This window comes from Zootermopsis nevadensis, unplaced genomic scaffold (assembly GCF_977971745.1).
Source record: "Zootermopsis nevadensis isolate Lab colony 2312 unplaced genomic scaffold, Znev_1.0 Znev_ptg000030l, whole genome shotgun sequence".
Taxonomy (NCBI): domain Eukaryota; kingdom Metazoa; phylum Arthropoda; class Insecta; order Blattodea; family Termopsidae; genus Zootermopsis; species Zootermopsis nevadensis.
The window spans coordinates 12,127,882-12,145,417 of record NW_028259162.1 but is presented as its reverse complement, the minus strand read 5'-3'; the positions used below and the strand labels follow the sequence as shown (position 1 = coordinate 12,145,417).

Sequence of the window (17,536 nt, the reverse complement as noted above, 5' to 3'; positions counted from 1 at the left end):
GGCTACGTCTTACCCGGTAACCAGCTTGTTGGCACATGCGCGTTGCTTTTGTGAACTATGTAATGAATGCTGAAATGTCACTTTTACAAAACTTACTCTATCTACTGGTGGACTAAATAACTACATGGAGCCATGTATTCCCTGTAGTCGTCTGTCTAGTAACTAAATTTCCTGCCGGAAAGAACCTAAAGTTGCGTTGTCGTGTTCAGAAATTACCGATAGTTTACATTGATAGCGCACTAATATAAAATGAAATCATGTGACAATAATAATGGCAATGAATAACAAGTTTTATCCCGAAGATGGCTGTCGTCTGGTATGTTGCGCCGTGTAGTCTGGTAGAAGTTTACCTACGTTTCAGAGGTCCTTGCTACCTCCATCATCAGAGCGAAGTTCTAACCCAAGAATGTTCTATGAATGTCAACCCACAATAGCTGTGAAACAAAGGACTCCCATGATGCACTGAAGATACCTCACATTTTAAAATAGAATTTCTTTTAAAGGAATGCGGCCCTAATTGCAGCAGGGAAACACTAGAAGGCCAATTTTAAAAAATGCCTTGACGAGCCTTGCTTCCTCACACAAGGGAGGTTACTTGATCTATTTAGACATTTGATAGGACTTCTTGGACAAGTTATCTGCCGTTGTAAGGCCTGTGCCTATACAAGACACCACAACGCAGAACGACGCGGGGGATTCGAACCTACGGTCTCAGTGTCCAAGCGAACAACGCCCACGCCCCAGTGATGGTAATGATAGCGGTGGTAAATTTAAGTCCAGCTAATTGCCCTAGTGAAGACAGCGCTTTAATCCGTCTCGGGATTTACAGCAACTCCATGACTTAGCTAAGTCGGTTAGTGGGTCAAAACGACGAGACGATGGCGGATTCTGCAAGTCCAGAGTGAAAGGACGACACTCAGTAACGGCGATTAAGATTCTTTGTGGATGGCTCTTACTGATCATGAAAATATATTACGAAAAACATGAGCAGAAATGAACATGACATGGCTGTTGTTTCACAAACCACGTGGAATTGCTAGGTAACTTAACAACTCGAGAACAGAATTTTCTGCTACCACTGACTGACTGTAAATTAATTAATGAAAATAACGCCTCTACTCATGTGAAGTTTACTATACGGTTACGCTGTTTATTTGTGTCTACATACATACTTAAGTTCAATGTATGCACCGTTAGGAATTTTTATAAGATGAATAAATGTTACGATAGGCATTTGTCAGGACCTGAATCCCACTACACGAAAGAAAGTTGAAACAATGAGTGTGTTCCAGCATGTACCTGAAGCTGGTGACATGTCCATTGATCTGCGGTCTTAGATTACAAAGCAAAGAAGTAACTTTAAAATCAGTTTGTAGCAGAATGTGAAAGGATCTAAACATCTTTCGTTTTGGACAGGTTTCTATTTTCTACAGATATTATTATTTGTTTATTTAACGACAATGTAAGTAGCTTAGACTGTAGCCTTAGTGCAGAATGGTAAGATAATGAATGATAATTTTGAAAAGATGTGGTCGTGGCCTAATTTAAATTTCTATCCCGGGTTTCTTTCTAACATGCCTACAGTTTTGCTGAGTTCTTTATTGTATCTGCGTTTTTGCCAAGTAAATTAATGTTATCAGGTTGAATCAGAAGCTGACGTGTCCATTTTTTTATTTGTTTTATTCTACAGCAAAGTTGAGATAAAGGGATATTGCACGGTTTATACTAATTATTCAAATCTCAAGCCTCAATTGCGATCCGTTAGTAACTGTTAGCTGAGCGTCACACATTTGTACTTATCTTCTATTTGTTACTTGTTCGTGTTTAACCTCCTTTTGTCATTTTGAAATAACCACGTATTTTATCAGGCTTAGACTAGTAACGTGCCTTTGCCTGTTTACCCTAATATCTACATAGGATAACACAGACATCTAAAACCAAAGAAGGAAATTGAATAAGTCAAATGATAATGATAACGAAATATTAAATTTAAAAAAAAGTAAATGCTGTATATCAAAACCATGTGTATAATTCGGAACAATACAGCCAAATTTTGTATCAAGTTTTCTATTCAATTCGATTCAAATGTTACTATCGAAACACACAGACAAGAAAATTTGTCATAGTGTTTTCCTGAAACCAACCTACAAAACGTAAGTTTGCATTGCCCGCTTATGTGACTGCTACCAACAGTAACCATTGAATTCAATTCGAACCCTTTGGGAAAAGAGAAATTATTCTCGGTGCCCAATTGGAATCCAACCACAGTCGTCGTGATAACACAAAATATTTATACGCCGTAGGCCTATATTTTGTATAGATTATGTTTGACTTAAGTCCTTGTTACCTTGTTGTGAACACCAAAGATATCAATATATCATTGCACGTTTTGAGATATCCTTCCGCCGCGAGCCTATCATATGTCCACAAGTCTCATGTTGGGTGTCATTTTAACGATTGAAGCAATTAGACACTCTTACAGTATAGTTCTGTTGATCGCTGACGAAAGTAATATGCACATGAAGTTTAAACTTCTTATAATAGGAATTAATAATTAAAGTGGTAAGGTTTGAATGTAAAAGTGTATGTTATTACATTGCGTTGTGTGTGCATTATTTAGCATAGAATGAAACAGTATAAGATACGATAAAGACGTAATAAGAAGTTGATTATATAACCTCCAAATCGGATACGTGTATTCTCCCGCCAAACCAAGTTTAAGATAGACCGATACTTCAAGTGAGGTGAGTACGATAATGTATAACTAATAAACTAGAATTATCATTAGGGTTGAATAAATATGGTCTTATTTTACGAGTCGCATAAAATTATTCGACGGTACCTGAATGATTCACTGGATAATATGTATGTACATCGGGACTTCAAAACTTATAAAGCCTACAACAAAGGGAATGTTTATATTTGCATATAATCCAGTTTAGTTTACTGTCTCATATAGAAATCTGAGCTAACATAAATATAAGTATGATTACTCAGCTCCAATGTCACGATATAAATCTATAATTATTAAGAAAATTGGTCATTTCGTCCAAAGGTTTCCACGAGAAAGGATACACGTAAGGGAATGATACCATAAGCCTAGTAGCCCTTGTACGTATAGTACGATAAGTAGGCTATAAAAGTTCTGGGTGACAGTGTAATCTGATTTCCGGTCTAGTTCACCTCCTTGTAGTTGTTTGTAAATAACCATTACATTACATAAGCAAACAAGGAATGTTTTCAAGTACTGAACAGATGCCAAGCTGCATAATGAAATTAAATTCCTGTGGTAGCAGTGAAAGGACGTCATCTCTGCAATATCAAACATGACCTATTGCAAGGCTAATTGAAGCATCAATGGTGCCAACAACAATTTGTTATTGGGTATCAGACACGAAGCGTTACCCAGGTATAAAATAGAACATGGAGAGCTAGGTCTGTCTGTGTATATATGGAAAGTCGAATTCCCCATTTAGACTACACTAAATTCGAAATTAAAATATTTGATTGTGGCATGTTTCATTTTAAAAATTCTGGTTCCACAGTGCAAAGACTTTCAGTAAAGAAGATAACTTCTCAGCTAGTCAAGAAATTTCGCTACGTTTACAGAAATCGAAGGTTCTTTACTGAGTTTTTTGATCCTGTTCTGAGTGAGATGAACAAATCGCACTATATTTTAATTATAATATTATCCCCCTGTTTACATTTTAGTTACCGATTTTCTTCAGATCTTTTAATTGAATTTGTTATGTGTTCTCACATCCACTGTGTTTTCTACATACACTACCCATCTCACCCTCTTTAATTTGATTAGAAAATGCTTAATATTTAAAATTTAAATATCTTACTAGTACTTTAATAACTGAAATTAAGTTTTTATTTTATGAAATGGGGCCTAATGGTGTGTGATAAATCTTGGAAAACACAAAACCGTGAAAAGTAAAAACTTCATCATCCCTTATCATTGGCATTAAATGAAATAGTGCCATATTATTCGCGCTCCATAAGTAGATATTTTTACTATTACCAAGCACGCAGAGGCCAGAAATAGCAAAATATCAACTTGAAACATTCACAGTTAGTTAATATCATATTTTACGATTGCAGTCTGATAGAACTGTCTCATTTTTTCCTGAAACCCCTTATTACAGATTTTATTCTATTAAATGTCCTCTTCTTACATTAAAATTTTCCTTTGTCAATTTTTAATCCGGTAGTGATAAAATTTTCTCGCTACCTTAGACTTATCAAAGTCATTTCAACCCCAGTTCGTTTCTATGTGGTAGAATTTGTGTATTCTTCCACAAAACAGAATCGGTCTTAGTAAGTAGTTCATTTCCTTGTTTGTGCCCTCTCGTCGTCAAAAGTAAAATGACTTAAAAACGTATTTATTCAATGATACCTTAAGTTAGGTTACGTTAAGTTACCTTAGATTAGAGGGATGTATCACGTGAGATTTATAAACGAATAAAAATAATTATGAAACTGAGGAGCATGTAATTTGGAGGCGGCTACTATAAACCTTATTTACATAACGAAATTCATTTATGTAGGTGGATTACCAATTGTAAAACTCTAACTTGTCCTATTTCTGATTTCTCAACACTGTAAGAATGTTTTAACCTTTTCTAGTAATTGTATCGTTCTTCATGGCTGCGTCTTATCAGGCGGAGCATTCAATCAGAAAGGATTTAAGTTTCCATTGATACCTCAGAGACCCAAAAATGGTTTCGTGATGAAATCACTTTGAAAAACACCGCATTATAACATAATGGATACGTCCATTTTGAATTCGTTTTGTTAGAAGTGAACAGTGTTACTATAACTTTCAGTACGTATCATCTACACAAGAAAAACTCTACATTTCACGAAACACCAAAATACGTTATAATGGAATGCTTTGTATATTAATATTTATTGTGATCCTCTTTGCCATTTTACCATTCTTTCGTCAGTGAGGCGTTGGTAAGGCGGTTTGGCAAGATATGGAAAAACTTGTCGCTATCTGTTTTAAGATATTATCGCAGACTTCCAAAGTAAATGAGGAAATGTCAGAGAAACATCACTCAGGAGATACAGTATCGACGAGCCTACTAAATTCGGAGCAGTGCAATAACCAACAGAAGGCAACGTTCTGTACCAGTAGCACAATTTTGTGAATGCGGAAGAGGTAAACAGTATTGAACGGTTACGTCATTATGTCACTCATGTGCAAACTATTCCATTTTAATCTTCACTAACACACATGAACCCCTTCACGCACAAAACGACGAAACCATTTTCTGGAGCCGTTGCAGCTTAAAATGCTTGAAAACGATAAGGCCATAAATCAGTTCTTCTGTCACACACAAACACTACCTGTATCCCGAAATGTTACTGGTCGGTGTACTGTCTTCTTTGGATTTCTTGTCAGGACACGTATTGCTAAATGCTTCACTGACAGAAAACGATTTCGATGCCAAATAATTAACGTTTGAGAAAAAACACACGTTTTGCTCATGAACACATCATGTTCGCAACTGGCGTGACCTTGACTCGCACGTTATGGGGAATGTTTGGAGAGTCTATTACACGGGGGTGAACGTGCTTCTTATTTCATGTTTGTACCGTATCACGTGATTGTTGTTGGGTTACGCTTAAAATGGTACACTCTGTACAAGCAGATGTTGCAGAATGAACAGGAAAAATAACTCTATTGGAACCTTCTTTGTGTTTAATCAAAGCTCAGTTTTCCTTTAGTTATACCAGGTGAGAACAAAAGAACTTTACACTTTCAAAATTATACAGAAAACAAATGCGTTATACTTAAAATCCACACCTACACCAATCGACAGAAACACGCTCAAACTCGTCCCAAGCTTTGTGCAAATTGTCCCTGGTAATGGAAGCTATGGAAGTTTTGATTCTCTGCCCCAACTCTGGCAATGATTGTGGCGTATATGAATACTCACCTGGGTGGTTCCATGTTATATTCTGTGCGAAGTTTACGTTGCACAGCTGTTACACTATTCTCGATAACTGTAGAACACACCGACACCTCTGCTGTGAGGTAACCATTTTAAAACTAGTGACATCTAGCGGTGGCAGGCAACAACAACTATAGCCCAGGTCTTTTAAAACAAATAAAGGTATGAAATTGTTAGGGCGCCGCATTTGATTTTGTGTCATTTTCAAAGTGTCATGATCTGTTTTGCTTAACATGCATGGTGGTGGTAGCATTACTAGTAGTAATTTTTGTTATTGTTTGATCACCAACAGCATTTGCTTTTTCCGGAGAATTACTAGATTAAAACAGTTTGTCCACATTCATTCATTAAACTTCGTGGAAATGAGAATTACTGTCTAGTCGATAGCCAATTAGTAAACTGTCTGTACTATTCTGTTATACATCTCAGTTCGTGCGAACAATGAGGCAGAAAGTCAATATCTGAACTGTCTCATGTCTGGAACTATGCGATACAGTAAACAGAGAGATCATAACGAGGTAAATACAAACTGCATCACGTTACAAGACTGACTTTGCTGGAATATTCTCTGCCTATTGTCAACAGGATATAAAATACGTGAAGATGGCTGTCTTCTGGGTTGTAGCGCCGTGTAGTCTGGTAGAAGTTTACCATCGTTTCAGAGGTACTTTCTGCCACCATCATCAAAGCAATGGGTCATCGCAGAACCCAGAAAGCAGCCATCTTCGGACACACCGCCGTGAAAACCTCAAATCCTGTTTAACAAAATGCATGTATGTACAACAAGTATGTGGAGTGTGAAAATGTTCTGTATTATGGGGATAACTAACTAACTAACTAGATGGCTTACCGAACCCGAAGGTTCATCACCGAATTAACCAAAGCCCTCCACCGGACCCTGTCCTGGGCCAACAAAATCCAGTTTCCTTCAACTCCTATCTCGGATAGATCCCGCCTGAGATTATCCTCCCATCTACGTCTAGGTCTCCCCAGCGGTCTCTTCCCTTCAGGTTTCCCAACCAGTACCCGGTGCACACCTCTTGTCCCATCCATGCGCGCTACATGTCCCGCCCATCTCACTCTTCTCGACTTAATCACCCTCACAATACTGGGGGAGCAGTACAGATTTTTAAGCTCGTCATTGTGCAGTTTTCTCCACGCCCCATCGTCTTCCCTCTTAGGCCCAAATATCCTCCTCAACACCCGATTCTCAAACACCTGCAATCTGTGTTCCTCCCTCTGAGTGAGAGACCATGTTTCGCACCCATACAAAACAACAGGCAAGATTATTGTTTTGTATACTTTAATTTTCAGGTTCTTAGAAATCAGACGGGAAGACAAAATATTTTGGACTGAGAAGTAGCAAGCATTTCCGGAATTTAGTCTCCTCCTAACTTCCTCACAAGTATCATTTTGATTTGTTATTGTTGTTCCCAAATATTTGAACTTTGTAACCCTTTCAAAGGATTTATTAGCTACCCTAAGATAATTTTGCCCGCCTGTCTTCTGATGACGAGATACTAACATGTACTTAGTTTTTTCTGAATTTACTTCCAGCCCCACTTGTCTACCAGCCTCTAGTAAAACTTCTGCGTTCCTCTTTATTGTATTTATATCGTCCCCCAATAAATTAACATCATCAGCATATGCCAATAGCTGATGTGTCCCGTTCAATTGCAAACCCTCCTGCCTACCTTGGACCTTCCTGATGGCGTATTCTAGCGCAAAGTTAAAGAGCAAGGGAGACAAAGCATCTCCTTGTTTTAGACCGTTCTTGATGAGGAATGTCTCAGATACATATTTACCTACTCGAATTTTGCTGCAGGTTTCATTTAAGCACATTTTTATTAGACCCACTAGCTTCTTTGGTATACCAAATTCAATAAGAATATTATATAGCACTTCTCTCTTCACAGAGTCATAGGCTTTTTTGAAATCTATAAATAACTGATGTACAGTCCCACCGAACTCCCATTTTTTCTCTAGTATCTGACGAATGCAAAAGATCTGATCAATCGTTGATCTGTTTCGTCTGAACCCACACTGATGATCCCCAATAGTTTCATTCGCATATGGGGTTAATCTTGCCAAAAGAATGTTGGATAGAATTTTGTATGAGGTTGATAGCAGCGATATTCCTCGGTAATTACCACACTCAGTCTTGTCCCCCTTCTTATAAATAGGAATAATTATGGATTCCTTCCATTGATGTGGCATCTCTTCCTTATCCCAAATTAACTGAATAAGCTTATGGATCCTCATATGCAACCCTTTGCCACCTGCTTTAATTAATTCGGCCGGAATCTGATCAATTCCTGGAGATTTATAACTTTTCAACTTCCCAATGGCTAGTTCCACTTCATCTAAGCTAGGTTCTGGCACCAACAGTTCAGCTGTATGCATTTTAATCTGTCTAATATCACCAGTATTATGAACATTTAAGAGCTCGCTAAAGAAATTTTTCCACCTATTCACAATTTTTATTGGATCTGCAAGCAAATTGCCACTATCATCCTTTACCAAATTAGTCTGGGGTTGATATCCTTTCTTAAAGTTATTAATGCCTCTGTACAGGTCTCTGATGTTTTTTTCCTTATTATTTGTCTCAAGTTCAGCAATTTTGCCCTTCAGGTATTCCCTTTTCTTAGTCCTAAAGGTTCTACTAGCCTCACGTCTCACGTTACATAGATTATCCGCATTTGTTTTGTTTGGGTTCTGCAACCATTGAAATTTTGTTTGCTTCCTTCGATCTATTAATTTTGAACATTCTTCATCAAACCACGGTTTATTTTGCTTTCTCCTGTAGTATCCTAGTTTCTCTTTTGCTGAAATTTTGATGCAGTTTCTGACATTTTCCCACTCCCTGTTGATGTCCACACTTTCATTATCCTCATTTGTCTCTAAAATTTGAAACCTATTCGAAATTTCAACTTGATATTGTTCCTTTGCCTCTCCCTCACTTAATTTTTTCAAATCAAATCTTTCTGTGTCAAAATTTTGTTTAGTTCGTCTACTTACTGAAAGCCGCTCCCTCACTTTTGCTACCACCAGATAATGATCAGTGTCGCAATCTGCTCCTCTGAATGATCTCACATCAATTACATTTGTCTGCCTTCTCTTATCTACTAAAACATGATCTATTTGATTGTGTGTTCTGCCATCTGGGGAAGTCCAAGTGTATTTATGAACATCACGGTGTGGAAATTTTGTACTTTTTACAATTAAATCTTTTGACGTAGCGAAGGTCACTGCTCTGACGCCATTATCATTACTAAGTGCATGGAGACTCTCGCTGCCTATTGTGGGTTTGAAGACATCCTCCCTCCCAATTTTTGCATTGAAATCTCCTAGCAGAATTTTCATGTGATACTTGCCAAATGTATCAAATACTGATTCCAATTCTTCATAAAAGCTATCCTTGATATCATCGCTTTTGTCTTCAGTTGGGGCATGAACATTAAGGACAATGATGTCGCACCAACGTCCTTCCAAAATTACGTAAGACAACCTGTCACTAACAAATTCTACTCTCTTAACTGCTGCCCTAATTCTGCTATGAACAAAAAAACCCGTCCCTAGCTGATGATTGTCATTCCCCTTTCCATAGAAAAATGTAAAATTGTCCACTGGGATCGTGCCCTCCCCCTCCCATCGCACTTCCTGCACTGCCACTAAGTCTAACTTATAATTCCCTAATTCCCTACACACTGATTTCAGTGCCCCAGCCCTATAGAGGCTCCTAATGTTCCAGGTACCAAATCTCATGTCCTTTTTCAATTGCCGTGGTCGTGCCAAAGAGTCCGTCCTGATCCGAGGCTTGGTTGATTTTTTCGTAACACATATTTTTTTTTAAAGGTGAAAGGTTGTTAGCCCTACACCCAACCCCCAACCTGGAGGACCAGGGTATCACTCTTAGTCTAGCGCATCTCCTTAGACCTGTCCGGCTTGGGTGACCCTACCATGAGCCGAAGCTCAGGCCGGCATAGCCCTAAGGGTCATTTGAGCACGCAAGCCTCCTCACCCGGCAGATTGCCTTCGACAAGGTGGTGATATAAGCTACAATTATGGAAGCCAATGAAGGCAACATCAAAGTTTTCTCATTAAATTAGATGAACAGTCTACCAGTGTATTTTCCCGAATTCGCCATTCTTTATGAAGAACGCTGTGGTAATTTATTCAACCAAGCAAATGTAAAAGACAGGACATTGTAATTTTGAAACTGAACACTTAAAATGCACTGGAATTTTCCGAAATATTTCCCGTTCGCATGCTTTTACATGCATCTGAGACACATTTTCACATTGCAAGAAGTACAAAATTATATCCACAGGTAAAAAAGTACAACAAATGTTTTCAGTAAGAATGGCTCGAGCAAAAAGTAATTTTTATCGATTTCGTTCTTACATAACTCGAACATTTAAAATCAGAAATAAGAATAATTATTTATTTGTGGTTTATTTTACGGTGTTCTCAGTGATGTAGACCATATGGTGTCGAATGAAGAGATGATTAATGAATTCTAAAGTATGTGGAAGCAAGCGGCCGTGGCCTACATGAAATCACTATCCGGACATTTGCTTGGAGGAACTGAGGAAAAACACAAAAATCTCAATTATAATAGCCTGACTCTGGGCCCAGATTTGAACCTGGAGCCTCTCAATTGGCAGGAGAGCTTATCACCCAGCCACGACTTTTGGTAAGATGAATTAAAGAGTTGATCACTGAACCCCAAAATTTTAGACATGGAATGAATATGAGTTTTATTTTTATTTTCGACGAGATTCACTTGTAAAACAAATATTTGAAATCTACGAGTGGGTCAATGTCCTTGAACAAATTAAAGATATAATTAAATAAATCACAACGCTCCCGAAAGTGTGTGACTCTTTCATTTGGATAGACAGAGAATTGGGCTACGTTCTTTCGTGTTTGCATCTAATACAACAAATAAATTGTGTCGTTTACGATTTATTCTTTTTCCAATATTTATTTTGTTCAAGGACTTTTAACCCATTCTGTACATTTATGCTAAAATTTAGCATTAAAGTTTTTCTACTATATAAGGTGAGAATATTAAGTCCGATACATAAACGTACAAGACCTCCATTAGCATCCCATCCTCAATTGAACCAGTTTTTTTTTATTTTCAGCTGCTTGGTCCTATTCTAGAGTATACCTCAACATTAATTTCACAGGGACACTCCCTTCTAAATCTTTCGTTTCTTTGTCGGTTCGTGTGTAATTAATCTTTGCTGTATCCACTGATGGTGTTACTCGAAGTTAAAGGTTAATGTGTAGGTGTCGCTAGTGCTCAATTATGCATTGTGGAAGAGTGAAGTTAGAGTTAAATAACAGAAGAGGATGACTATTTATAGCAATTGGGAGGACGTTACTGACTTATTCAACTGGAATAACCTGGCATTTGTCTACGGCTAAGAAAAACAACGAGCAACCCCATACATACAACAAATTATCTTCTGAAACGTAAAGCCGATCTTCGTGAATTTTATTCAGACGTATTTCCGCTGGTGGGTTGTAACGTAAATGCAATTCTTACATGTAATTTTGACTTCGAGGATCTGCCTTATAGAACGAAAAAGGAAAATCTGTTAAAGCAAGTCATACTGCTAATTTTTCAAAAGCACATTAGTTCCTTTAATATTGTGTCATCATTGCATTGTAAATGGTAATTTAGCCCAGAATTCACAACTACTCGTAGAACTGGATCCACCGATTATGACCGCTGACCTTGTAGGGAGTGCCCAGTATGCGGACCACTCAATGTAGGAAGGTAGGAATTTCCGTCGGTCAGCACAGTCTGTGTCAGTGCAGCAGTGTGGAGCTTGATAATTGTTGTCTCGTGACTGTGCTGCGTTAACAACATGATACATGTTCATTGCAATCTCCTTTCTGGTCATTGATAACGCCTCTTATCACAACACTCAGATAGACAAACCACCGACGTCTTAATCAAAGAAGGACGAAATGAAAGCCTGGCTATAGGAAAGAAACATCCCATTTTGTGACAACGTGTTGAAAGCTTAACTGTACGATTTAATAAAATTAAATAAGTTTAAGCACAAATATGTGACTGATCACATTTTAGCAGGCAAAGAACGTACTGTGCTGAGAATTCCGCCGTACCATCCCCATTTAAACCCCATTGAACTTATTTGAGGAGATGTAAAACAATGGGTTGCAAGCAAGAACACAACATTTAAAATTAAGGACGTCGAACATCTGTGTCTCCAGAGATTCGAAGAAATTGGGTAAGAGGAATGGGATAATGTTTGTCAATATGTGGGAAAACTAGAACAAATTTATTATGAACAAGAAGGCATAATCGAAGACGCTACTGAACGTATTAAAATTAAAGATAATGGAGTGAACAGCAGCAGCGGTAGTGATGAATCGAGTGATATGACAGAAGGCGAAGGTCTGTGAGGAGTGGAACAATTGGAAGAGGACCGAAGATTTGTGAAGAAGATAAAATTATCTAATAATCTCTCTAGTGTTAATTTTCTAGTGCTGTGTAGTGTAGTGAAATCGACTTCCCTGTGTTACATAACGTGGTGATATTTTATTTGGAGTGTACTGTACGCGGCCTGCTGATATCCCTACCAGCAAACTTCTGGTAAGTGACTCGCTCCGAGGTTCCCATTCACAAAGTTCAGAGGCCAAAAACGCTGGTACGCAGTATACATAAGGAAATAAGAATTCTGCTCTTACGTTTCTGCAGGGAATCATTGATTGAATAGGGCCATGGCGTCTTTCTTTCCTTGTCACAATTTTTCTTCTTGTGAAATTTATTTCTTATGATCTTTAGATATTGAACCTACAGTTTTGCTTACAGATTTTCTTTTCCGTCACCAGACAACACAAAGTGTTTAAATCTTGTATAGTTGAACATGTTATATCCGTCTTAGTGTGCATTTCTGCTACAAGAATTTACTACTAAAGTAAAATAAACTTGAAAGCATAACATTAGGCCTATTATGTTATCTGTATATTCTTAGTGTTAAGGAAATCAAAATATTTTTACCTTTAATATATAATTTGAAAATATTTCTAAGTTTATGTTGGCCTAGGTATTAACAATTTATCAATAAGAATGAAATTTATGTTGAAAATACCAGTATGATAGAAGAAATTTTTTACAGAACTTCAAGTAAACAATAATATTTATATTTCTGATTTGGAATATTAAATATTTTTAAACAGAGTTCAGATTAACTTCAGTTTAACCTACAATTTATAGCGTATGCTATAATAGAAATATGAAAACTTAATTCTGTAGCAGGAACTGTACTTATGGAAATCAAACCGTTTTGAGTAAGCGAGTAGGGCAATGTAATTTATTCAGTGTTTTATATGGCGCAAGGCACTAGTGTTAAAACGCTATGAAACCCATAACTCAGTATTGTAAGGACAAAAATGTTTCTTTATGTCTCATTTAACTACACTTTGTAAACTTCACCATTTATTTAGCGTCAGATTAAGAGTACACAGTAACGTTCTTGTCCGGAATTTATTTCGGGAAAATATTAAGGTCTCCATGCAGAATAGCCTGTCGCGAAACCGAGATTCGAACCGGGTACCTGTTGAATGAAATGCAAGCATTCCATGGCAGAACTATGGCTACTCGGCGCAAGGCCATGAGGAAGTAGGACTCTATCAAATTATAAATAATTTAAAATAAATAAGTTAATGTATACACCAGTGAGTGCAAACAATAGTACAAATGTGTCTTTTAGTGGCGTGCACGTGTTAGGAACGTCATCCTTGTTATTTTTCATGCCTCATTGGCCTTGAAGTTTATTTTTCACTTACAAATCTGCTGTTGGGAAGCTAATCGTACTACATTTATCACACTGCGCTCAGAAACTGTTTTCATTTGTACCTCTTAAAAAATTTATGGCAGCGAAAAATATTTCAAATAATTTTATTCAGAGTAGGTCGGGATTTTATACCTTGATTTATTAAACTTTCTTACGAAGAGCCATTTTCGATAAATCAATAAAATTTGATTTAAACTTCATGGAGATTATGATATAAGGGTTACACTAGATTGATATGAATCAAGATTAAATTTGCATAGGCCACTGTTAGTATAAACTATAATACGAAATTTAATCTAAGTCCGTTCATTAAAATAATATTAAGCACTGAATTTCAAGTTGATAGTTTATCATACCATTATTAAGAAATTTTTAATTATGAACCGTGAAGGTCAATAAAGATAATAAAATTTTGCAACAGACGAAGACAAGAAGAGGGTGGCAATGTTGTGGGTCTTGTACTTTTTAAGAAAAGTTCAAACATTTCGGTATTCGAATATTTGTATTACAATACCAAGAGACTCATCTTTCGTATGTTTTATTTTCAATTCACAGAATGATCAGGTGTGATTACATCGCTGCAATGTATTACCTTGGTCCAGTTTACATCCTATGCTGTTGTCGCATCTAACTGAATAGCCCTCATAAATTGATAGACTTAATGGCGTGTTGGCTTTTTAAATTGCAAATTTTAAAGCTAAGAAATCACAGACTTGTATAATAGGTCTTGGTCACTTCCTTCACAGCTGCAAACATTTACATTTTATTTATATTTACGATAATCTAGCCCCGAAACGAAATAATGAGATGTAAATTAAGCAGATATGTAAAATAACTATAATTGATTAATTTCTGCAAGAATGTTCAGCTGTTAGCATGTAATACGATATACAGCTGAGTGTAAATAATCGATAAAATTAATTATACAACTCGATTTCGTTATGAAAATCTTAAACTGGAGATGAATCCGTTTAAAATATTTATCTACAAAGGACAACACAGAAGAACGTGAACAAATATCTAGACCGAATCACAAGCAAATCAACGTATCTGAGTTGTCAAATATCGCAGACGTCTTTTGACCACGAGAATCAATATTACTATTTACAGGTCGGAAATCCTAAACCTGATATATTTCAAATTACACAATTTGTGAAAGATTATTTCTGAACTTGCAATCTTCGGGTGTCTTCGTGATTCGACACCAGTAACCGATTTCCCACACTTCCTCAGAGGTTGAATTCAATAAGAAAATTTTAATGTAGCTGTTACACCAGAGGAACATGGTTAATTTAATTCATCTGGTTTCCTTCTCTGACTGAATCCAGTCTCGACTGACCCACTTGCCTCGCGCAGAGCTCCGACCATCTGAGCCGAGCTAGGACGGCGTTCGGCTGAGTTCGGGATCTGAGTGAACAGGGGAAGAAATGGAATCACCTTGCAATGTACCTACACTGCGTTAGTTATATACATGTGTGGTGGTGAGTAGCGGTATACTGTGCGCCAAGTTGTCCATCAGCATCTAAAATCGTTTAAAATGTCGTTATTATCCAAAAAAGAAAAACATTCAAAATTGTTTGACTATTAGGCAAGTATGAACCTTAAAACGAGAGGGAAATACAAATTAAGTCGGAATCATTAGTTCCATTTTCAGTAATGTTGGACGAAAATTTCTCATCGGGTTGAGAAAATAATTAACTCAGAAAAAGCATCAATGTTGTCAGCCCTGAAAAAGGAGGCAGTGTCTGTGTATGCCAAATGCAACTTTTAGCCTTCGGACCAATTTTAAGGAAACATGCCATTGGGCGCTACCCCAACCTCTACATTTTAATTTCTTACAGTCTGTAATAAGAACGTGGTGAACGCGCGAACACGTGTATATGGATCAACATTAGCACCATCTATTCGAGAATTTTGAATTTATTCATGGTAACAGGCCGATTTTGCAACTTTAATTAAGATAAGTTTGGTGAAATGTAAAAATACAACATGACGGCCATGCTAAAATTATGTTTAGCTGTCAGTATAACAGTGATAAGCACTGAACCATCCGAAGTCTTGCTACGCTGCGAAACTCTGAGGTTATATCCGACAAATTTCCCATTACATTCCATTGCTGGACATAAGAATTTAATTCTAATTACCTGAAATATTAACAGAAAATCTGCATGGTTAAAAGTCACGCGCAGTAGGAAACTACACGTTAAGAAAATGGTTGTCTTCTGGGTTGCTGCGCTCTGTGGTCTGGTAAACATTTATACCTCTAAAACTTCGATAAATTTCTACCAGACTACACGGCGCTAAAACCCAGAAGACAGCCATCTTCGGACTCACCGTCGCGAAAACCTTAAATCGTATTTATTATACATCGAACTCTAGCCACGAAAACACCGACAAAACTTTACTCTGTTTATGTTTGGGAGCCGCGTGTTTCTCTTGCAGTGGAGATTCTAGTAGTCTGAGGAAGAAAGTACGTGAGTCACACACTATACATGCAAAGAATGAGCCATGAAGGTCACAAGTATTGACGTTAAGAAAATCTTTCCCCCGTTCAGGTAAAAACAGTTGATTCCAAGGTTAGAAAGAGATCTAGGGGTCCAGGTATGAGAACAAAGACAATATAAACAAAAGAAAAAACTTTCATACCCCAATTTAATTTATAATGTTAAAGCCAGTACGTATGGCACTCTTTAGTGTGTACAGCAGGCAGAATATTTTTATTTTTAAACATGTGGGTTTAGTCGTGTTTGAAGAGTTCTGACCACGATGGTGTTATAAAACACATCGTTTAGAGCAGTGGTATTCAACCTTTTTTGTTCGCGTACCCCCAGATATAGTTTCTCTTCAACTTTGTACCCCCAAAGTTGTTGGTGTATAATTCAAGTTATACATAGTATATAATCTACATCTAAAATAAATTAAATAAATTACATTACTGATTATTCAGAGTTTATCATAAAATAATATATATTTTTTTAAATTTCACGTAACCCCTAATATGTCTTCGCGTACCCCCGGGGGTACGCGAAGACATATTAAACACCACTGGTTTAGAGAACTGAATCTGCCCAATGATCTGGATTAGCTCTTCACCATACCTGAAGACGAGGGCAGATCCAGTTCCCGAAATGTTGTGTGTTTTATGACATCAGGCGATGGACAAGGTCCAGAAACCCAGTAATCCAGAATGTGGCTTTTGCTGGATGCTACAGAAGTTTAAGACATGACCTTGGCATGACATCTCCCGTTGCACTGTTGTAGAGCAGGTATGCGGAAGGCAGGGAACTACGCAGTATTGCCGCATTTCTTTATTGGCTCTGTCGTCAGTGCACTACGTCCCAGGTTGTAACTCAGGTGGCAAGGGACTGGGTATGCACCCCGCATGAACAAATTCAACCTGATCAAAGTCCACTTCGATTTAAGATGGACAAATACCGTCACAGTGGCAGAAATGTTTCTTAATTATTCAGATTCCAGTTCTAAAACTATAATAGATACTCGCATGTAGGTCTGTTCATCAAAGCCTATGAGACTGGGTCCGGTGAAAACCGACATGTAGTCTTGTAGGAGGTCAAGGTTTCCGAAAAAAAAACATGCTGTCTCTTTCTTCGGAGGGAGAAACTTCTACCAAGTGAAATTCTGTCGTACGAACATCTGTGTACTAGCTCAGAACGCTAATTTATCAGCTACATTAGGCCAAATTTACTCAGATGGCATCAGTATTACATTAAA

General features: G+C 37.4%; 2 long non-coding RNA genes across 2 annotated transcripts in view; one reads left to right on the top strand and one right to left on the bottom strand.

Annotated features, from left to right (window-relative positions):
* Window positions 1-6,043, bottom strand: part of LOC147872135 (uncharacterized) — a 32,301-nt gene extending 26,258 nt beyond the window's left edge. The window contains exon 1 of the long non-coding RNA XR_015537783.1: window positions 5,952-6,043. This is a non-coding gene — a long non-coding RNA (uncharacterized LOC147872135). The remainder of the gene's footprint in view (window positions 1-5,951) is intronic.
* On the top strand, window positions 2,466-16,628 carry LOC110839666 (uncharacterized). The gene is made up of 4 exons (XR_015537782.1): window positions 2,466-2,744; window positions 4,956-5,170; window positions 10,441-10,662; window positions 15,133-16,628. It is a non-coding gene; the product is annotated as an uncharacterized LOC110839666 (long non-coding RNA).
* Window positions 16,629-17,536: the final 908 nt, after the last annotated feature.